The 24,364-nt window shown below is 40.3% G+C and overlaps 2 protein-coding genes across 4 annotated transcripts in view; one reads left to right on the forward strand and one right to left on the reverse strand.

Moving 5' to 3' along the window:
• Positions 1 to 7,566, reverse strand: part of LOC117156773 (uncharacterized) — a 61,417-nt gene extending 53,851 nt beyond the window's left edge. Inside the window, exon 1 of the mRNA XM_033334113.2 lies at positions 7,369 to 7,566. The gene's annotated coding sequence lies outside the window, so the exon portion shown is untranslated. The remainder of the gene's footprint in view (positions 1 to 7,368) is intronic.
• Positions 1 to 24,364, forward strand: part of LOC117156797 (uncharacterized) — a 154,843-nt gene that overhangs the window by 124,063 nt on the left and 6,416 nt on the right. The window contains exon 2 of one of the 3 annotated variants that reach the window (XM_076617691.1): positions 13,771 to 14,099. The exons of 1 other annotated variant lie outside the window; for it this stretch is intronic. The gene's annotated coding sequence lies outside the window, so the exon portion shown is untranslated. Of the gene's footprint in view, positions 1 to 12,750; positions 14,100 to 24,364 lie in introns of those variants that run through there. One more of the 3 variants, XM_033334158.2, reaches the window with a different exon arrangement.

The raw sequence follows: 24,364 nt of genomic DNA on the forward strand, positions 1-24,364 counted from the left end.
CCCGCTCGGCTCTCTGATAATTAAATTCCGAACGACTTACGTGACTACGACGTGCGATGAAATTTTCAAGAATCGAACAGTCTCCCGCAGTTCGACCAATCCGGTTTTCCTCAATTTCCAATGATTTCGTCTCCTCCCAATCATCGTTTTGTTCTAACATTTCGATTTATTACGCCCTATTTATGTGCACCATTATTTTACGAGTGAAATGTCTTGGAATTTTTCTTAGCCTTCCGATATTTCGGTTTAATATCAGTATCAACGATCATCGAAATATGAAACTTGTAGCTGAAGAAACGAAAGTAAAATGTATAGGAAAAAATACATAATGCAAGGGAAAATAACAAAGCTTTTATGTGTATAGTTTGCGAGCGTTGCTGCGATATGAATACGATAATGATTGAACTTCTGAAAACGTCGCGTTGATGCGAGGAATCATTGAATAGCGAATTGAATGCGTTTTCCTGCTTTATTTATATGTGATAACATAATACTAACACAACGTGCACATACATTACCGTTCAATTGTTACTATCCGAACAATTGTTTATTTTTAGCAAATATATTTATCTATGCATATCTTTAATCAGAAAATTACGGTTAAATCAAATTGCAATGACTTTATTCTTCAGAACTTAGAAGCAAAATATCGGTCTTTTCAAATAAATTGAAGTTTTTGAACAAATGTTGCTAAGGACCAAGAAAGCGTAAATCCAGAGAAATCAAACCAAAATTCGACGGATCGATCGTTGTCCAAACGTTCCTTGTAAGCTGTCCCTTTGCTTTACACAACGGCAAACACGTGGCATCGACGTGACGTAAACACGGAGATGTGAATGCAACGTGACTATTAAGCTTCATTTCCACTGACAGAATCGTGTCGAGCCTGTGCATCATACGTTGTCACAGAACAAGAGTGTATTAATTTCTATTTAGACATCGTTTACACGTCAATTTTAATATCCCCGATATCGCTAACAGTTTCACAGTCTCAAGCCTTCCTTTAGCTTGAATCATGTGAAAATTGAGATCAAAGCAAATCCGATATCAAAGGCGAATTGAATAAGCAAATCGAAACTATACTTGATTTTCCAAAGAAACACCGACAAAGACAAATCGACATAACAATCGCAACAATATGTGCATTTTATTTTCTGCATTTACCCTTAAGAAAAAATGTAAAATGCTTGCAAAAATGTAAAGATTAACAGAGTTCAATTATATTTGTAAGATGACTATATCTACAAAGAACTTCGTAAGGCGTCTGTCCGATAGGAATCAAAGAAGAAGAAGAAAAAGTAAGAGCTTTTCTTTGGATAAACTTCAGTGTTGTGAAAGACATCTTAGGTTCGTCTCGAGTGTTGTTAAAGATGTCTGGAAATTGTTGTCCTTCTTCTTGGCAGTTTCCTTCGTCGCGAATTGCTTCTACGTTGGACTAAATTATTACAAATATTCATATCCTACTCTGTTAAATCGTAACATACGTATGAAATACCATACGTAACAATTTATACCTCGGTGAATCTTAAAAAAATATCTGTTTATATACGTCGAGATTAAAAAACTTAAAACGAATACAGGAAGAATTTTCAATTATTCATTTGATTTCAGAACTCTCAATTCAAGAATAAAAAAGAAACGGAGAGCGAGATTTCAATCGAATCTGATCAATCTGCTCGTGATAACTCGACCAACGCTATTCAATCGCGATTCAGAATTCCATGCCAATGTCAATTTTCCAGAAGAAACGAAACATCTTACATTTGATGCGCACGAACGTGAAGCATAGAACGATAAGTGAATTTCGTTCAAGATTCTTCACGGTATACTTAAAATTTTCCCGTTGCATTCCACGAATATCGTCGTTTAAGCTACTTCCTTCTTCGTCGCTCGTTTGTTTTCGCTTTAAAGATATTTCAAACGGAACGAAATTGATTTTTTTATGTTGAAAATAAAATGAATTGGGAATATTTGCAATTTTCCAAATCGATTCTATTTCCTGCAAATATTAATTTTCCACTTTTCAAACTACGATTGCTTGAAATTTAAGAAATTTCTCTTGAACAGCGACTCCGTTTTATAATAGTCAAATAACTTTGCGATCTCCTTTTGCTCCATATAAAAAAAAATTTTTTGATAAGGTAAAGAAAATACTTGAAAAATATGTATTACAGAATAAAAAAAGACAAAGGCAGCAACCCTTAAAAAAATACTTAACGATCCCCATAGAGGTCACAATTCCACAGATTATAAACCAGAGCTCCAGACTGATTAAATTCATATCTACGCGAATGTCACTTAATTAAACATCTTAATTAAACATCTTAATTGTTATATTTTCATAAAATTATTTTAAACCAAGTCCAATTTAACTACCACGTCTAAGATAACTAAGTTCATATTTATACAAACACTACTTAATCGAAATTAAACATGAAAATTTTTATACTTTCACAAAGCCACTCTATCTAGATCATATCTAGTTTAGCTATGTACGTGCTACAAAGCTTAGTATCTACTTTAAATTATCCCGGTAAATATCGTTATATTAAATCTCGTTTCATTCTTTTTATTTTCAATTTAAAGTAGGTGAAATCCGAGTTAGACTACGTTAGACCCAAAACAGAGTAAATCGCGCGCACGAAAGCAGATATTCCTTTTCATTACGCGTCCCTCCAGCATCAGCCTATCCAGTTCCCATCGTATTTCATTGGACAAGCCACGCTTAATGCATTCGAAAGTTTACCTCACGGAAAAATATAACCGGCACGGTAAAATCCCCAAGAGAGTAGAATTAAGCCGAGGAAAACACACTATGCCGTGAAAATATTTCATATATTTCACGATCTATGGAAATTCCGATGCGCGAATTTCCAGGTCACTGGTTGCGGAAAATCGAAGATCCAGGGCAATCCGGAGATCGTCAATCGATATTGACCAATTTACGTATTCCCGGGACAGTGCCGTACAATTCAAAGAACTCGAATGCATCGGTGTACTTTATTCCATCTGGAATTTATTAGGTGTAAAAATGAATTTAGTCTTTTGGAAGCTAAACCGATCGACACCACCTTCTGTTGATTTTTTTATTTCTGTACCAAATTTTCTTACCATTGGATTTCTACGGCCTTTCCACAATTTTAAAATTATCATTTATCGTAACGTTAAAACATCGAAGATATCAAAAGGTTACTTCCTATGGCAAAGTACATTATTGCCATGTCTTTAGAGTAGTAGGTAATTTAGATTAATAGTCTGGTGATTCTAGTCATTAATTCGCCATTAATGTAGGCGCCTATGTAAAATTCACATAGTGTTGTTAGAAATCAATCAAAGCATTCGTATACTTATAAATGGTAATATAAATGTCAATATGTAGATGAAATAACAATTTTATATTTTTGTCTCGATGTATCGAAAGTAAATAATTTTCTGACGAAACACACACAATAAGGCAACTTCGATGGAACGTATTAATACACGTACATCCCTTTCAGATTATAACTGGCTGTCATCCGTGAAGCACTTTATGATAAAAGCCATTAAAACTACGTAGTAATGTAAATAATATATGCGCGCATATGATATAAAAGAAATAACAATTTTTTCTTCTTTTCGCTCGTCTCTTGGAACTCTTGATTTTATCGCTGTACAGCGATTAACCCCGTTCGATTTCATTTCTTTTCCCTTTCGACCATTCGTTGAAATCTGCATTTTTTCGGCGTATTACGAACGCATAATGCGTCCGATTTCAATCAAATGTAAATCCCTTTCGAGACGAATCTCGACACCGTTCGCAAAATAGCAATTAAAAGTGTAAAAAATTTCACTGGCAAACAATTTCTGCAATTCGCAACATATCCCCGACAATACATGTCGCTATTTTTTAACCGACGGAACAAAAGAAGAAACAAACGCGTTTCTGTAAACTTCACCCGCCCCGGGGACCCGTCGATGTTCGCTCGTCAATCCGTCTACGTAAACCGCGCAACAAAGGTAGAAACTAATAACCAGAAATCGGTTTCCAAAACAGAACGAAGGGAAATAAATCCATCAGCAGCGCGACGTAGAACAAGGCTTTCTATCGCTTAAAAAAAGTGCCGAGTGCGGTTCAGCGTTCTCGTCGACTGAAACAGCTGTCAGACCATGAAAAAGTTATGGGATACTGTTCAAGTATTAACTATTTCAGTTATTATATTTATTTTTTCACGTAGAATCCCTTTCTTACGAGACATTGCGTATAGTTCATAGATAGCCCGCAGATATGGTATAATAAAGTCACTGGAACAATTAAATAACAAATGTATCGACAATACCCACTTCGAGATTAAACTACAAAGAAGGTTACGAAATGTAGCACTTGACTTTTTATAGAAACCGAAAGCATAAATCTCAAAATTATCCGCGTCGATCCATACAGTTTTACTTAAAACGGCAAATTAAACGCGTTAAAAATTTATCATTCCTGAGTGCACGTACTCGAAACTGTCATCAAATTTTTCTAATCCTCTCATTGCAAAATTCAAGTATGCATCTTCCTCTACAAAATCTGTAAGGCATATAACAATATCCTAATTGGGGATCTTTGGAAATTTCGAGATTTAAAAAAGAGAATTCGATAATAGAACACGACCAAAATTACAGTTTTCCCCCGAACAGACAGCCGCTTTCGAACACTGCGCGATGCAGTTGGTGATCGTCGCGGGCTTCCGGACGAAATTGAAATTGTTCCCGATGAAGCACGGGGGGAGCGGGATCGGGGCGGACTAGAATCGAGCCTAACTAACTTGTGCAACGAAAACGCGGAACAGACGACGCGCGAGTGCACGAAGAAACGAAATGAAACAGCTGAGAGGGTGAGTGCACGCTAGAAATTGCTCTCTTCCACTGATCATCCCCCAGAGGCAACACGCGCATCCTGTTCCACCCTGTTTTTCCAACCTATCCAGCATGTCTCGAGCCGGCTCCAAGCGACGTGATTAATTACGATATCGCTTTTTAGCCGCAGTTCTCTGGCCCCGTCCGTTCGATTGCCACTTCGCTTTTTTCTATCCGTTTCAAAATCCGCGGCCCGCGTTCGACACACGTTCCCGGCTACGATTTTTTTTTATTTCTTCTTTTTTTCATTAATCAGTCCCGACGAATTAATCCGGCACGTATCCGCGTGGCTGAACCACGCCCCGCGTTTGCGACCCTCGACGGAGTGCTTCGAATGTCTCGTGTTGTGTTAGACGCGAATTGAATTCGCTGCGGTGACTCTTTATCAGTGCGTAGACGCGGATAATTTTGAGTTTTAGCAGGGCAAGTTAGTTTAGAATTTTCGTGTAAGCGTGGAATCTTAAATGTTTCAGTTTTGATGTGAAAAGGATATGAAACGCTTGTCATAAAAATATAAAACGGTATAAATTTGAAAGTAAAAATATAGCGAACTAGTTAGAAGTATAAATCATAAGATAATATTTAGATTTATTAATCGCGAAGTAGTTAGAAATTAATGAGTTAGTTCAATAAATCAATCAACAACCTTTGGCGAATTTTGATCATTCTTTGGAATCTTTTTTACGAATGTAATTCCAGTATGTAAGCTGTGAAACAATCTGTCATAAACCATATATTTAAAATTTCTAAAAGTTTAGTAAACTAATTATTATTAGTTTATTTTCACAGCCGTATATTTCTCCGCGCACTTTGCTTGTTTCTTCTAGAAATTTCACACACAATCCAATCTTCTATCGCTATTTTTAGCCCCTTTTCTCTATTTTCCCTTCATTCGGCCAATCAGTAGAAGATAAAATACACGAAGGCTTGCCGAAAGAAATTCGGAACTCTCAAAGGCTAAAAGTCCAAGGCTCCTGAACTTTCCCAAGAATTTTTGCATCTCGTAATATCGTAAAGTTTCCCGATCTGCCTAAAACTATTCGTATACGAATTCCTCGATCTCCTTGTCATCTGGTTCGTAGAAAACCAATAATTAAATAATCTAAAGACAAAGCGTGGTCGAAGAATGAATCGAAGCACTTGAAAACATTTTCGAACAGTTATGGTTTTCAGTAGAAACGACGGCTGACTGGTTTCAAATGACGCGGAGCGCAAATTAAGGAAGCCTCAAAAGCGGGAAGTTATGTCGTCTGGTCTGGCGGGGAAAGTTTCTTCCACTTGGACGGCAGCTTCTCGTTCGCGAAATTTGCTCTCTCTCTCTCTCTCTCCCTCTCCCCCTCCCTCCCTCCCTCCCTCTCTCTGTCTCTGTCTGTCTCTCTCTCTCTCTCCCTCTCTCCCTCCCTCCCTTTCGTCTTGTGGTCGTGCATCGAGTCGCACGATATTAATTCAAGTTTCCCCGTATCCTCTCAAGGATTAATTAGACTTATACAAAATGGCGGGAATCGTGGTAACACGTACCTTCTGGCACTCGGCTTGCGAAACGAGGCCAAGAGGAAATTCAACATTCTAAATTATGAATATTTAAATCTATTTCCGCGAGATACAAAGCACTCGTGTGGAAAAGCACAATTTGCGCTTATAAAAGATACAAAAAAGAACGGTCGTCGGACGTGGGGGGATTTGAAAGAAAAATTGCCTGAAGCGCGGATGAAATATTAACAAGATTCGAGCGATCTATGCTAATTATACTCTAAAAGTTAATTAAAATACCTCAAACGTTTCAAATAAAATAAATGAAATATTTGAAAATACGGAAAATCAAGTAGAAGCTCTCCTCTCATTTCCGGCGAATTATCGAACTGACAACCTTCAATGGGAATTTTGCAAATCTAATATCGTTCCAGATATCGGCAAACGGCTTTTCGATCGATTTGTTCCCAATAGAAAAATTCGTCATGGATCGCGACATCAGCTGGCAAAACGTCGATCCAAATCGACGTGGAATCAACAAAATTCACGGGTCAATTAGCAACCGTGCCGGCCGCCTCGTATAAATGATTTTTAATTGATTCCACGAAAGGAGGTAGAGAGAGAGGAAAGAACGGTCGTCGGTGATTCGAAACGCGATTCATTCGCGCGGGTCGGAAATCAATTTCCCTCCAAAACTACGACAGATCGCAATCTACGCTCTTTCATCGAGCCCGTATGAATCTAATTAAATTGGTCCCTAGTAAACGGGTCCCTCGTCGACTCACTGGTAACACAAATTAAAAAAGCAGACTAATTAAAATTAATCCAACTGCTCGATAATCGAATTTCTATTACAAAAGCACCAAGAACAGGTCGCATGTCAAACAAGAACCGAACGTGATCATAAAATAAAAAGAAGTCTTTATAAAAAAAACGGATCAAACACATCGCACTGGCACGAGCACGCGGGACCGGCCGTCAAAACAAACCATCTAACGAGCTTACGATCTAAGGATCTACCTTGCGATCGTGGCAGGCCTCTCCGAGCGGGAACATCGAACGCGTGCGATCCACTTGCCTCACTCCCTCTCTTTCTCGTTCTCCGTTTCCCTTCCCTCTTTAGGTATGTTTTTCCGCTCTTATGGACGACGAAACGACAGACGTATTGCAAGCTTGCGATGGCACGTGAACACCACGGCCGAATGGCGCGACTGAACTCGCCTGAACCGTGCCGGAGCTTGACTCAACCGAGGCTTTCGGGCCGGCGCTCTCGTTCATTTGGTGGGGGTGGCGGCGTACAGGGGTTGAGGATGTACAGCGAGGAAGGGTTAGAAGAAGGGAGAAGGGAATGTGGGAAACGTTGGATAGACGGGAAAGGGTGGAAGGGCGAGAATGAAACCGCGATCGACGGGTAGAGGGGTTAGGAATAGTGGATTGTGCGATAAAGCAAAGAAGTCCCGCTGGAGAAAGATGGTATAAGGTGGTACAAGGTGTTGCGCACGATTGATGTACGTGTGTATGCGTGTAGGCGAAGAAATGAATGAAATGGAAGAATGTGGAAGAGAATTTGAGGAAGAAGAGGAAGAAAGTGAAACGAGCAACTGGAAGGACGAGATATTGTTTTGCGGATACGATTCGGTAGAGGAAGATAGATAGAACTTCGAAGACAGGTCGGAGGACTAGAAAGGATAAATTTCAGAGAAATAAGGGAAAATGTTGCGATAAAATTTGATAAGGAGGAAAATAATGTAAAAGAATGGACACTGAAGGGGGATGTTTTTTCAAGTGGTTGCAAGGGACGCAAAATGACAGAGTACAGGGAACGTAGAAAGGAAGGTAGCACAGTGCATAGCAAAATGCAAGGGAAACAAAAAGAAAATGGTGAAAAAACGGCACGATCGGTGGATTAGAGAAGAGAAAAGAGATGGATGAGCGAAGAATAAACAGAGACGCGAGCTGCGTGTGTACATCGATTTACCAACTATGGCACACACTGCGATTCTATCGCAACGAAGCTTGCAATGTCGGCTTATGAAGTTCGCCGACATGTCACGATGTATTCTGTGAACACGATCGTAATTACGGAAACACCTGTGCCAGTTATGAATCCATATGCTACTACGTCGCAGCCTAGCTTTTTAACGCAGCTTTTATAAATAACGCGCGACTTCTAATTTTTCCAGCTTATATTTGTCATTTCAAATTAACGATAAAAACTACGAAAAAGAATTTCGTTATTTCCGTTTCATAAGATAAGCTAAAAGTAATTTTATGCAACTGCGGTATGACATTTATACGGAGCTTCCAGCGTTAGAACTCAGTTGCATTCGAGTCGCGGAATTAGAAACACCTTTCAGTCCTGGCAGAAGACATTTGTATTCCAATTGAGTGATGATTTTTTCTATACATACGTTCTATAGATAGATACCACGTGTAATAAGACAGGAAGCACCTATTCTTTACATTTATAGGAAAAATTAGCTGAGAATTGCGTTTTTCGCAATTCACGCGAATAAACTGACACAACAACGAATCTCGGACCATCTAATTCATTCTGAACTTTAATAAACCAGCCAATATTTTGATACTAATTGAGTTAAACATAGATAAGCCCCGTCGTTCCACTAACGTCAAATTTCAAAGATAGAACCTGGATAAAAGTTGCCATGCGTAACGTTTGACGAGTACTTTATGTACACGTTACACGTTCGTCACTCCGAGCTACTAAAATAACATACGAAAGAGACTGTACGAAAATGTAATAAATACTTGAGGTTGAACGAGGCCCTTCAATTGCCCAATTTCATTAGGTAAATTAAAGAGAAATATCCTGATTGGTAGAAAATCAGATACTCGTAAAAATTTCGCTAACCTGTAATAAAGAAGCCAGATTTTAACTGCCAAACATGGTGATATCAATCACGAGGCATGATATTTTTCGTCTAATCAAAAAGCACGCAGCTTGCGCCTTTAATTCGTTATATTACTCTCTACATATATTTTTCGTTCACTTGGTTGTATTAAAATGTTAGAATCGACTCGTACTGAGCTCGTGATACCAATCGCATGATACAAAAAGTGTGTAAAAATGTAAGTCTAGTTCCAAAGTCAAATGAAACGATTATTCTGATGTCGTAAGATTAATTAACGATATGACTGAACTAACTTTTAAACTGTTATAACCTAATACAAACTTTAAATTAGAATCCTTAACGTCAAACTTCAGACACGGCGCAACAGTTAGAATACCGTAAGAGAAGTGTGCTAAAATCACCATCGGATCCAAATAAGCGTAGTATCCGATGGAAGTATCGTCGCAGTTTCATCCCAGTCGAAAATCCCAAAAACCGATTCCACCGAGATAAAAGCTGCAGAGAAGCTTAAGAATGACAAACTCCGGCTTCTCTGAGACTAAGAAGAAAGGGATCGCAACGCTTAAGCGGCCGATTGATTAAAGCCCCGCGAACACTCCGCCCGTGTGAATTTTTAATGAGAGAAGCGAAGTCTGAACGAGCTCTGGTCGACTTCCGAGTAGCGCGATCGGCTTTCAAGATGATACTTTCAACCCTCTACACGGGGCTAGAGGCCCGGAAGAAGCGAGAGAAGAACGCGAAGGGTGCTCAAGTGCCTTTGTTCGCGATGAATGCTCGCCCCTCGAACAGGTAGCTCGCGACCCCGTGAATCTTCCTTCGATTAGGCAGCTTCGCCATACGAACCTATTCCTCCAAAACTCGTTCTCGTCGCGTGCGTTCTTGACCCGCGAATGGGAATTTTTGAAGCTAGCAATGGCTGACACGGTTAAGAGCTCTGACAAATGGCCGTAGCTCGTTATTAAAGGAAAGGGTACAGTCGTTGTTCGCTGCGTTTAACGTCGCATAGTTCATTGAAGGGTAGACGCAAGACGGTGATTTTATTAGACTTGATAGGGGGAATTTACGAGCACGAAAATTCATGGCTGAGAGGAATTTATATAGAAACCATAAATCTCTGACGAAATCGATGAGCGAGTGGTGATTTTCAAAGTTGTATGACTGACAAATTGTAACGAGTATCGAGTATCCATTTTTTACTTTCTTTAGGGAGAGAGAAAAAATTGTAGTCTGTCGCGAAAGAGAGCGTACGTTATAGAGCGTTACAGTTTCGATCTTTTGGCGGGAGCTAATGTTATTGCCAATCATGTCGTCGACGAATACAAAAGGCAATCGACAAACGCGAAGATTAAACAATCGCGTGACCGATGCAGCGTCTGTCCATTATGACAGCATTGCGTGGCGGAAAAAATATTTTCACGTAGGCAACGATTATTCGAATGATTCATCGGCCCTAGAACTCATGCACGCGGTAGACAACATGTTTAGAAATGAATAAGCTGTTACTGAGAGAGAGAGAGAGAGAGAGAGAGAGAGACGCGCGAACTAACGTCGATAATTTAGCACAATCGTGATAATTCAGCGAAATGCAATTCTCCGCCGACAATCCAGCTCTCGTCACGTTATAAATTTCCGTTTTCTGCCGATATTACCGGCCTCCGTTAAAAATCCACCGCTAATATACGATGCCCTGTCAAAAGTCCGATCCAAACTTCTTCACGCCCCCGATAAATTCAGAAAAATTCCCAACCTGTCGAAAACAAGCAACCGTTAATCACGAAACATCCTAGAATTTTTCAAAATTGCCTCGCACCGATCACCCTTCCGTTTGTCGAACAAACAAAACACAGTTTACGCATTCTTTACAACTTTTTAGTACTTGCTGAAATATACTTTGTTTTTGTCGTGTAAGGTATAACGTGCGATGCGTGATTTCAATTGTATTTTTCGATAAATATGTAATGAGTTTGTTTGTATCAACCAAGTATAGTTCACCATGCAACATTTATCAAAACCCGATAATCGATGACTTCCTGGAATATATGACTCTGGAAACTTTCCGTCCATATAATGGGAGTTTACGTTCAGACAAGTGAAATCAATAGCTAAAGGCTCATTTAATCGTGCACTAACGAGAATTTCGTTCCTCTAAGTACGGATAAATGAAGTTTTACTGTATCTCCATTTATCAACTCACTCAAGCTTCAACAAGCTCACGCGTTAACACGAGACAAGCAGTCGGAAAAAGGAAACAAAAAGTAGCGGGGAAGAACCGAACGTAGCTGTCGAAACTCGACTCTGTACATTTCGCATGGTGCGTGCATTCTTTTACTTTTACGTCGTCAAATTTCCCATAAGTCCATAAAAATCCGCAATCCATTAACCATTATCTGATCCATTAACCAATATCCTCGAACATCGATCTATCATTATCTCCATCTATCAACATCTTCCAACTCCAACGAACTCGCATTAACACGAAACAAGTAGACAGAGAGAAGAAACAAAAAACAAAAGGAAGAACCGAACACAGTTTCGATCGCTCTCGAAGCTCCACTCGCCGCGTTTCGCGAGCCACCTGCTCGATTACCCTCGGAATTAATGTATGAATTGGGTACACACGGGATTGTTCCATGTCCGCGCCTCACCCCTTTCCGCGTTGCCCTATATTCCCAGCCTCTCGAACATCGGCCCATTGACCTTTTCGCGGCAGGCTAGGCAACGAAGAGGGGGTTGCATCGGGGTAAATTCGCGGACCTCGCGAAACGACGAAAGAAAGTGGCTGCAGCGCGACACGATAAAGCTTGCGAGTCCGAGATCGATGAGATCGTATTAATTATAACAGGCCTGAAGAGCACTCAGGACCTTCCGACCACTTCGCCGTATATCATCTCTTTCCTTCTCTCTATCCTTTTCTCTTTCCGTGTGTACGCCGCGAAACGAAATTCGCCACGACGGCAGAAAAAATCTTGCAAAGGGAGGAAGTACTCGTCGTTCGAGCACACACGTCCAAGTGTCTTCCACCAGGCACACAGTATTTCGCGTGTTCATGCGTGCGCGTGTATAGGTTGAAAAAGAGTTGACAAGCTTTCGCTGTCTGTGGTCGTAGACGACTCGATCCGACCGACGACGCAATTATAAGCGAAATCGAGTCACGATCTTTATTTTCGCGTGGGAACTTCTGGTGTGTTGCAATTCCGAGCTTAGGGACTGTGGAGTTTGTCTTTATTATGTGACGTTGACTGATTGTTTGTTAGACACGTGAGCCGGAAAATCGGTTCGTTCATTTCTCCTTTCAGGTAGAATTGAATAGGCCTTTCAGAATTTTCACAATTTCGTATAAGGTCGCCAGCTGTTCTAATATTTATGAGCAGGGGTGTACGTATTTTATTCTAAGAATGCTGTGTTAATTTACCATTCAAAAGATACGCAGAAGAAAGTGACTAAACGAATTTTATTTCATTCTTGCAGGTTTGTTTATTTCGTTACGTGGTTTATAATAAAATTTCAAATTGATTCGAATAAACTACGTAACAACGAAATTAGAAGAGCATTCGGTACTTCGACTTTTCATAAAATTATTTTATACAATCTCGTGGAGGGCAGTGAAATTTTCCAATAAAGTTACCATCGATCGAATTTAAGATTGCTCGCATCGAAGTAAAAGGTTGGCGAAAGTTGTATCGCGCTCGAGGTCATTCATGAATACTGAAAGACGTCGTGCCACGGAACAGGCTCGTGTCCGGCTATTAATTCACTCTCTGAATAAGCAACGGGGAGATTTTTTTAATTAAAACGTGCGGTCTTTCTAATTAAAAAGCGAGCATTCATCGATTCGCGGCGCCTCGTCTTAAGATTTTCTCTCGCAGCCAAAGGAATATTCTGAATGGGAAAAAAATGAAGGTAGAAGAACAGAAAAGACACAAGAAAGTAGACGCGCTCCCTTTCAAAATGCATAATTCAAACGTTTCTGAATATTCCAAAAATTTCAGCGCGAGCCGCGGTCGCGAGTCAAACACGCGATGCAAATTCACGTTTAAGTTTTAGCTTAAGTCAGCCAACTCGGAAAAGTTTTTAGTGATCTAATTCCCTTGTATAATGCACGTTACGAAATATTATCTATGCTTCTTTAACACCGAGACACGATATAACAGTATCGCCTAAAGACACATTGAAGAAAATAATATTTCCAATAGAAACCAATCTTATAAAAATAACTTCAATCGTTTGCAAGTAACGTAAATCAATATATTGTCAGCCCTGCAACGATAGTTGTATAATATATGAAATTTGAGATCGTAGTAAAGGAAAGAAACAACAGAAAATCTCAATCTCCAACCGATAAGAACGATCATCAACGATCGGCAGTAAATTGAATCAAGAATGTTACAAATATAATTCTTTACAAAAGAATTAAAAAGAAAATAGAGAGACAACCTGGCTATAGAATTATAGAGCACAGTATAATTAAATTTAATATGCTAGCTGCGCGTGAAAATGGAACCTTGAACACAGTCCTCTAATATATTTCCTGTCTACTTTAAATTACCAGCACAAATCATTTAAATTAGCAAGACAGAAGATCCACGTGCCATCTTAGCACTTTTTATCCTAAACAAAAAGGTAACCTGCTAGTGAACTTGGTCGTAGTCTTAAGCGCGCGAGAACGGAACGCAAAAGGCACAAAAAAGGGTGGAATTGAGGGGGTGAGTTTCCTCCACGAGGGAAGGGATCGTGACTTCGTCGAGCGTCGGCTAGAGGGCGGTGAATTTCCAACAACATGGCCGTCTAACACCGACACCCCGTGCAAGTCTCCACGAAGTTGACCAGTTTCAAGAAACCAGTGAATTTCATCGTTGCGCCTGAGGACAGTCCAAACTTGTGAGTAACGACGCATTGTTCGTAATTATTTTTTTATCGGTCTTTCGGTTAATTTTTCCAAAACAACGCAAATGGTCTCGACTCGAACTGCGTGCTTTGTCCGGCAAAGGAAACGCACCCCTCTCGCGTGTATCTCACCACCCCGTGCAATGGTGTGCGTTGACATTGGCGATCAATAGAGCCAATGGTTAACGATAGACTCGATCGTCTAGAATTGTCGATCGATCGAGCGCTCGTCTTTTGACATTTCTTGATATTTAATATAGTAGGAAATTCTATAAAAGAAGAAATTGATTTCATCGAATCCGTTTATTATCGCACTTTGGTGATGTTTGTGTTGGATGAAATCTCTCCAGGAAGTTGTGATTTATATTTAAAACGATAAAGTATGGTAAAATCGAAATTATTGAAAAATAATTTGAATGAAAGATAGTTCATCCTTCCTTTTTTTTCCTTTTCTCCCTTCTTCTTTTCTTTTTTTATTTGTTTTCGAATGCATACTTCGAGTTGCACGACTGCGTTTCATGAATGAATAGCAAGAAGGAAAGAGAAGCAAAGCAAACACCACATGTTCGCATACTATTTATACGCGTTCATATCGTTTTATCCGGACTTTTAATCCACTCCATATTTATAACTTAAACTAACTTTTCCCCGCGTATTGAAACCAAAAGCCGCCCCTATAAATTTTCTCTCGTATCACTGCGAACGTTGATCTTTTAACCGCACTCTTTAAACCAACTCTTCCGTAACCTATGCCGCCAAACCAGCAGAGAGATCAAGTTTATTGGCAATTAACAATTTCCCTCGTTTTTTCATCCACGGTCGATGAACAAAGGAAAATGTGCGTTCGATAACAATTTAACGATCCATCACCGTTAATACCAGACCTTCTGTTTGCACGACACGTGTGAGTGTTTCTGTCTGTCACCGGGACCCTCGTTTCAGTCGAACAACGCCCTGTTCGGCCGTCCACCCCCTCCGGATTTCAGTAAATGCCATTTCTACGCTGTTCACTTTTCTTTTCTCGCTGACTCAAGAAGACAGAAGAATGGTTCGGTGATAATTTCTGCGTCCTTCACAACGTTTCTGCGTCTTCGTATTTTTTTATCACGTTTTGTTAACGTCGCGATCCTCCATCGAAACTTGTAAGAACCTTTCGTTCTAAATCCCTGTCTTTCTTTCCAACGATATATTTTTCACTGTCTCCGTAAAATAACACACAGATGCTGTAATTATTCGAACGATACCTTTTTTTATACCTTATTTCGCATTTTATATAAAAGCTAAGCAAGGATTGTTCCCTGCTATTGTCAACACAGACGATTCTTTATTACATTTAACAAACGTCATTCAACAGACCAACCAGTTCCCGCGCAATTACACACGCGATTTGTATTGCAAATATTTTTAACCCCATTATATAAAATCGAACCTGTATCGATGATGCATTGACATAGTATTAATCTTGTTGTTAATTAGATGGTACTGTTCGTTCAATTAGCAGCGTTAACCAAATTCCTCCTAATGATCCGTTTCGTTGCTCCGCCATGGGACAAAGGTTATTTTCGCGAATTAAATAGTAATTGTACCTGCTGGTGCCGCGTTGAATTTTATCAGCCAGAAATTTTCACCGACGCGACGCGGCATTGTCGATGCCATCGATCGACAACAACCTTACCTCTGTCGATGATCCTTACTTACTACGTACATCGACGTACATCACGAACGTACATCACGAACGTACATCACGAACGTACATCACGAACGTACATCGCGAACGTACATCACGAACACTCGTCAAGCAATTTATTTACGATATGAGCGTAAAACGCGTACCGGTCGTTTCGAAATGAGAATTCGAATGAAAATTCAACGACGAAAAACGCTGTCGATTCGTGCAAGTAGTCGAGTCAACGTTTCACCAGACACGGCGGCTGACTCCAAGATATTCGTTTCACGTGCTCGTGTTTGACATTTCATGAGATCGTTCGATGCTCGTTCGAAAAGCGAAACGCTCTTTGACAAGGAACGGATCGCTTTAATTCACCGCCTCTTGCATATATCAACAGGTGCATAAAATTGCACACGGCTCAATAAACGCCTACTTGAAGTTACGACTATAATCTTTTGACACCTGGACGCGTATCATTTCGATGATTCAACTGATTATTTAACTGATTTTATAACGCTCTTGGAAAATTGGCTAGCTAAATAACTAACAAAATTTAATGATAAATTTACGTATTATTAAACTCTTTTATTTAATCAAGAAATGAAAAGACAAGAAAAGGAGAAGGATTTTAGTAATCTTCAAAAACTTCAGAAGTATCGATTAGAGATCAAGATCTCATAGATTTATTATTAAGATTGCTAGACCGCCTTTAGGAAAAATACCAGTATTAGTGATATAACTGAGTAAGCTGAACACGCCAGCAAAAAGGGAGTGGCTAACATTCGATGCCAGTCAGAAGTTTGTTTGGTGGTTTAGGATTACTCATCGGCGCGAATTCGAGCCGAATAAAAGGAGAGAGCGAGATTGATGTCGAAGGCTTTCGAAAGCTGTTCCTTCGAAAAGGACCGACCTTACGTCCCAGAGTCTTCACTGGCTGTGAAATTCGGCTGTCTGGGCTTCTCCATCCCATTTTCACCCTCATCGAAATATCGAATATCAACGATAAACGTATCTTGGTTGGGACGTAATACCGATAGCAAGCAAGCACAAATTTTCCCTGGCAACGTTAGGCTACGCCTCACACGTGAAACAAGACCGCATGACCTAAATCGCTTCTCGAGTAATTTGTTCCCGGAACAGTCTGTTCCGCTGCTTAGAGATTGCTTTTCCAATGATAGCGCAATTTATTTTAGGATAAAAGAATACCATAAAACGAGTCAAAGGGGCGTTCAATTAACGTATCGTGGACGATAAAAAAAGAACATTAGAAACGTTGAATGTAACAGGCACAAATTTAATGAAAGAAAATTATTTCTAGCGAGAAGAGAATTTCTTTCACACTCTTTGTCATTAGTTGATAATATCCTAAAAACCGATAAAAATGACAGCGCTCGTTTTCTTCAGACAGACAGATATTCCCTAGGTGAAGATTTGATACCTATTGCCGTACATAAAAGTCTGCTTTACGGTTTCTTCGAAACACTCGATCGCCTTTATCGCTCGTTCACCGTCGCTCGTATTTATTGCGACTTCCTATATCTTCGGCTTCGTGTTTCTCGCGCGAAAATCGTGGCCATTTCTCAGCAATTTCTCATCTATTACGGGTCGTTTTTGTGCCCAGCCTGCAGCGTTTGCGCATTGGCCACCCTCGGTAGAGGGTAGAAAACCTTTACTTGGAACGATTACATTCTTCCGAGCTCGTAATGATACGTTAAAAGAAGATGTTAAATAAGAAAGGAACAGTAATTGAAAAATAAATAAAAATAGTAAGTGCTCGAATACTCTCTTGTGCCTGTGTACATCCTCTGCCAGGGATATCATTTACTCACTCTCACAGATCGGTTTCACACGGAGATACACGTATCGCGATACATACGTGTATCACGAGCTGCGTACCGTATGAATGTCGCCATTCGTTTTAATGTTTCGTCCGCTGCCTTAGTACGAAAAATATCGTTGCCAAGATGGACGAAATGAGTATCACATCCCATCTCACGAGAATCGTGATGTTAAGGCTTCCATTGGTGTACATGTATATTCAGTACCTATCATATGCATATCACGATACACATATCTTCGTACGAAACCGGTCATACTATTTAACAAACTTCATCGAACAAAGGATTTCTAAATCGCGTACGAAATTTGAAAACCAAATAAAAAGTAGAAAAACGCATGCAACCAATATTGATACGAAACAAACGATCGGTGTGTATATTTAAAACGGGGAAAAACAATGCTCCAGAAAATGTTCCGGGGTGGGACGAAACGGGATGAAAATCGCTTTAAAAATTCTACTCCCTCGAACGAATACGATGTAAACTCGACGAGTCTCATTGTTCACCGTCTGAATGCGAGTTGGCGCATCGGATGCAACGCGGCCCTATTTCGCGAAAAAAAGAAAAAAAGCTTGAAATGGATTGCTTAAAAATTTCAGCTATCTCTGTTATAATATTTAATACAGCTGAGTAAAATATTCTGTAAACGGGGAAAAATATCATCGTACACCTCAAGCAACGTGTAATTTCGCAAACACGTCACACGAACTGAAACAATAAGAATTGATCGTTAATTTTGTTACGATCAATCTGTTGATCATATATGTATGTTGAAAAGAAAAATAAATTATTATATCGGTAGAATTATATATTAAAATAGTATATTAAAAGAAATCGAAATTCGAAACCGACGTAACACGAATTGTATATGCTCTGCACGTACATTATGACGAGTTAATAACAACGGTACGATATCATTCTTCCAAACAAATAATGGTAGATATGAATAATTGAACGGAAAATGAAAACCGCCAACCCACCTGCGGTTTTGATATGATTTTAACGTGCTTGTTAATCGCTTTTTCCCGGATAATTCGTTGATTTTCGTTTGCTTGAATTATTTTGCATTTCGCAACGACCCGTTGGAATTAGGCTTTATTTCGTACTTCTATTCGAAACTTCGCATTTATAAAATTCTGCGTGAGAGGAATAAACAATTGGTCTTCTTAGATATGGAAATAGAAAATGGACTTCAGGTATTTCACGGGTTTTGTCGCCGTAAGACGTTAAGAGTGAAAGAAAACAGGGAGATTTAACAGTAATCACAGGGGCAACAGTTCGCGAATGAAATGAAATAATAAAGGGCAATGGATCGTTGGAACCTCCAACGGAATCGTCTGTGAAATTGTCTCCCTCCATCGTGCTCGACGGAGATCTCTGGTTGATGTTTGGGCAAGGTAAACTTTTGCCGCGAAGACACCGAGATTACCACGTCACCCTGGGGGTTTAGCATCATCGCAGACGCGACCACCTTGTTCTCCAAACTTCCACGAAAAGGCACCACAATAGCGGTCGAAGTTCTTGCACGAAAGGACACGAAGCCAAGGGTGTTTGTTGTCTCCGAGACAATGCGCCTTCTTGGTCTGACTATGAAACTTCTCGAAGGGGAGAATACTCAGAAACGAAAGAAAAACGACAAGTGTCAAAGATGAATGAGAAAAAGAAGAAGATAAAACGAGAAAGAAAAGACATAGCTCGTGGTATTCTCTTGATACAAAGTGAATTGTTTCCTTAAAAAGAATGACTCGCGTATTATTTAGGGGAGAGATACGTGGGAACGTTAACGAGGCTGAAGATGTTCGCTCGAGAACTATAAAAACTATTGGCGTTTAGTCCACTAATTAAGGTTTCTCGAGCTAATTAGCTGGAAAATGAAACAGCCTGTGAAGACGCCATTCTTCGCCCGAACGTTTCCGAGGAAACTCGTAAAAAATCTATATCATAAAACTTTCAGAGAAAGCGTTAAACGCGATTTATTTCCACGTCGAAGAACATTAAAGCGTCCACAACCTCTCTCAAGACGAGACCACATCCAAATTTCCATTTTTCATTTTGCACCTATCAACGAGCTTCCATCTACCTATCCCCGTGAAAAGATATGTTCAACGCTAAAACGAAAAATCGCTCGCTTCAGCTTCGTTCGCCGTTCTGCAACTCTAAACTTCAGACAGCTGCAAGTAGAGACGGTCGTGCGTGGTCGGACACAGGCCAGATCGAAGGGAGACGAAGTGAAACGAGGATATTTGGATGCATAGACGATGGAAGAAAAGGAGTACGAGAGTGAGACGCGAAGATCTATCAGGGTAGTCGCGGAGAAAGAGAAAGACGAAGGAAGAGTTAGACAGGGAGCGTAGGGGAAGGGATGAAGCGGAACGAAAGGATGGCAGAAACGGGGGTAAGAACGGAGAAACTAGGACGAAAGGTGCGAGCCCAGGATGACGGTGCACTAGCTGGGGCCACTGACATGAGACCGTCCACTTCTATCGAGGGGTGTACGGCCATTGAATCCACTGGATTTTCACCCCTCCCCGGTGCAACCTACTTTACCAGCTACTTCGTTCGTTTGCCTCGCGCGAACCCGTCGAGTGGTCGTCTTATTTCGACGACCTGTATCCGATGCGAGTGCCGGCATTCCGGCAAGCGAGCAGTGATTCCAAATCGTAGCGAATTCTCGCTGCTCCCTCGGCACTTTTCTCCAGAGCGAGCTCCCAACGCGAGGAAACGAGCAAACGAGCGGTCCGGATTTGCACCAGACCGCGAACATTGCCCGTATTAGGCAAATTGCCTCGAGTGTCTTATTATCAAAGTTCGTTCGACGCTGCAGGAGTTTCATCGAAACGATAGAATTAATTAGATCGACGTATGTTAACGAATCTATGAAGATAATTTTTTTAATTGATGGTTTTGTACGGGGGAATTTAGTCTAGAATGATCTCAGAGGAAGGAGAAGATCGATATTTAGGAATGTGAGTCTGTATATACATTATGCATGTTTTGAATGAAAATATAGAAACACAAGGATTTCTAGTAATCCAGCTCCGTAATACGTAATTGTAACTTTTTTCTGCCTCTTCTACGTTCGCTCAGTAGATCCTTCGCTCCTCCCATGCCAAAGGCAACGATATCAGTAGTACAAGGAAGGTGAAATTTTGGTTCAGGAATAGGAAGCAAAATACAGTCGCGGTGGTCGTATCGTACACGAAGTGTGAGTGATACAATATCCGTGGTGCAATTGCCGCCAGTTCCTCTCTTTTATCTTTCTCTCTTTCTCCCTCTTTTTCTTTCTGTTTCTCTTTTTTCGCTTCTGCCTGCTTCTCTGAAGACATTCAGATGTTCGTGCGGCCGTCCTTGCTCTAATTCAAGAGCGATGAAACTTCCTCAGATTGTAAACTTTCCGACTATTCTGTCGCGGGATTAACGTGTACGATTGCTCGCTGCTGTTACGATTGTTTGTTTCTTGAATTTCTGAACGAGCTTACAGTTGCAAGAAATTCTAATAAGGATTAAAACTCGTAAATTCTTCAATAGAAATACTAACAACGCTTAGGCGATACTATTTTCGAAAATTCTTCGACGTTTTGGGATTATTGATATCTCGGAATACAAATTGTTAGCACTATCCAAACGTCTGACTCTCAGGCTGTGCTATTCTACTCGGTTTACGTAGATGATCTTCTTGCTATGTTGTGAGATTAGTCAGGCACTATTCTACTTGAAGCTACAAACATTAACATACCAATATCACTCTTAGTAGAATGTACAACTCTGCATGTCTGCACACGAACGATCACGTTCTATTTACTCGACGACGCGTGACTTCCTTCTTACCCATTTGCCCACAGTCGACAACCTTCCGCTCGTCTGAACACGAGTAGTCGAATCTACTTGTTGTTCCACAGTATTTACCCGACTGTGAATCAGTGTCATTCTATTTCTCCGATTATAACCAATAGGAAATACCACTACTTAATTTATCCACAAATCAACCTAATTTTACGATCCAAATTTCGCTACACACAGTATCGTTCTACTGTTTTCACATCTACTTGTCACATCGAATAATTACCGAATTTGATAAACACTACGCTAACGAATCTGAATATCCCAGAATATCGCCGAATAAACATTTCAAGTAAAAGCAGATGAATGTCTGATTAATGGTATCTACATAAGACCGTAACCGCGAGGAAAGAAATTCTTACGAGAAGGAGAAATAGATACCCGTTGCTTCTAGCAAAGGCTGGTCTGTAGATCAGTACACGAACAATCTCGTCTTCCCACGCAATTCGTGCACCGAGCCAAAACGTTCCACCTACGCCAAGTAATTCTATCTAATTGCACATGTCCGTCGATCGCGCGAACTAAGCGCGTCCCACGTTTCAGCTCTCTTTTTCGACGATTCGAGTTAAAAGCATGACAGGCACCGCATTGTCACGGACTCGCTTCCAAGGTGATACATTTTTAACGTTCCAGCCGAGCATTTCGAGCGACACGTCGAATTAAAGCTGCCACGCTCGCAGCAGCCGTTTGACTGACGGCTTCCGGTATAAACGTTTCTACTGTCACCTAACTGAACACCTACGATAGGATAGACCGAAAGAATTTCTCATTTGGCAAGGCGATAGTGTACGTTAAGGAACAGGGTTCGCGCTTTATGCGGAATGATCCTTCGTGCGTTTAAAGGAAAGTAGGAAATTGGATCTTTCCGCGCACCTTTCGCATATAATATTGATCTCCCGACTCAGAAGCTTTAAGAGCTAAGTACGTTCTTAATTACGTTCTATATAATATTATTACGTAGTTATTACAGAATTCATATTCTTATGATTGTAATTTAAATTGTCCGATAAAATTATACTAGTATTTAACAAGAAGAATATCGCAACTTCGTTGAAGTATTTGGGACACGAAGAATATTATTTAAATTATAAAAATGGAAAACTCTACCATCTGAATTCTTAAACATTAAGGATTCAAAACGTTCAAACTCTACTATGTCTCTCTCACGAACTTTAATATCATCGATTATATATTTAAGCGACGTAATACTCTGCTACCTACTCGAAGTTCCGTACAATTTTGTAAGGGAGACCTGACTAATTGATCATCCCAATGTTTCCAAAACCCACACACTCGGCCAAGCCTGATATTCCGCAATCTACACAACCTTGATTTTACATTCCATATGTCCAGAAGGTATCAAACCAATAAAGCCAGAGTTTGTTCGTACCGGAAACAATCAAGACGCCGGACGAATCGCGAGATAGGTCACGTAGCGGCTGGATCGTTCCGATATCGATCACCAGTCAGAGAATTATCCCCGTTACGTTAATTCCCGTTGGAAATCGTCGAATTCGGCAAGAACCGCGCGTAGCACAGATCGTTGCTTCGTCCGCGGAAGCTTAACTGCGCTCGTCGCTTTTTAATAGCATGTTGTCGGGCCAGCAATATTAAGTTGCGATACGATATCACAGTAACATTGACATGGTATTAGCATACGTGTATCGTAAATTTCGAAATAGATGTGAACTACATTATTAGACAAATGTTTGGCATTTTACTGGCGTTCCATAAAATTTCATTTCGAGATGATAGAAATTAAATTCAATTGCATATGACATACGTACTTTCCCTATTTATAATACTCGCCATTCTATATGGAATATAAGTGAAATAAATAAAACAATATAATAACGAATATCAACGAACCAGTTCTCCTAATCTTTCATCATACATCACATAGAAAATAGCTAGAGGATATTTTATCAGTAAATGTAGTAACTACTTTGTTGCACCATTGCAAGCGGCTTACGATCAATATACATATGATCGTTGTCTGATCGACAAAACATTCGTTCGTGATGCTACCGACATGACATAAAGATGTTTCGATGCTGTATTGTTATGAATAAGTGGATTTGTTTATATATTAAACTCCATATAATATCGTGAACAGGTCTGATGATGTTTATACGCTGTACAGTTAGGTGGGCGACGGCCTTAAATATCCGAAGGAGTCGACGGCTTTAAAGTCAGTCGCAACTGCGCCAGGTCGACCGATAAACGGGAAACTCGGCCACTGGGTCAACGACAGATGCAGCTGGTGCACTCGCACCGAGACACACCCCAACCCGTCGCCCCTTCATCCCCCGCTCTCTCCAGCACGCTTGTTTTTTCTATGTTTTTCTTACTTTCTTCTGGGTTCTCTGTCTGTCTATCTATCTGTCTCTCTCTCTCTCTTTCTCGGTTTTGCTTTTTTCGTTGCTCTCCTTTTTTTCGTCATTCTCTACCGCTATTTTTCAAGTTGGTTTTCTCTCTGCCACTGTGCCTACTGGCTCGCGCTCGATGAATCCGTGTCGCGTAGCATGAACGAGAATCACTCGAGGATTCTGCGAGCTGTGGAGATAAGGAAGTGTGGGTAAGTGGCGATGATGGAAACAGAGTGAGGAGCTATAGTTGCCAAGAAGCTTTTTTAAGTGCGGTTTGAAAGCAGAAGAGAAAAATTACACCGCACCTATGCTATATTAAAGTCAATAGTTCTTGCATTGCGTACGACACGATTGTAAATGTAGGAATATCGATTAGAAGTTCGCACGCGTTTCGGCATTGAAAGCTGCGTTGCTATTGAGAGGGGAAAAATTCACCGACAACTTTTCTATCTTACGCGTAAAAGCTTGAATCCATTAAGGCCGGCAACGCAATATTTCGTTTGCAATTTTGTTTCAATCAATCTACGTTATCGAATTCCTTGA

The sequence above is a fragment of the Bombus vancouverensis genome, chromosome 4 (assembly GCF_051014615.1).
Source record: "Bombus vancouverensis nearcticus chromosome 4, iyBomVanc1_principal, whole genome shotgun sequence".
Lineage (NCBI taxonomy): Eukaryota > Metazoa > Arthropoda > Insecta > Hymenoptera > Apidae > Bombus > Bombus vancouverensis.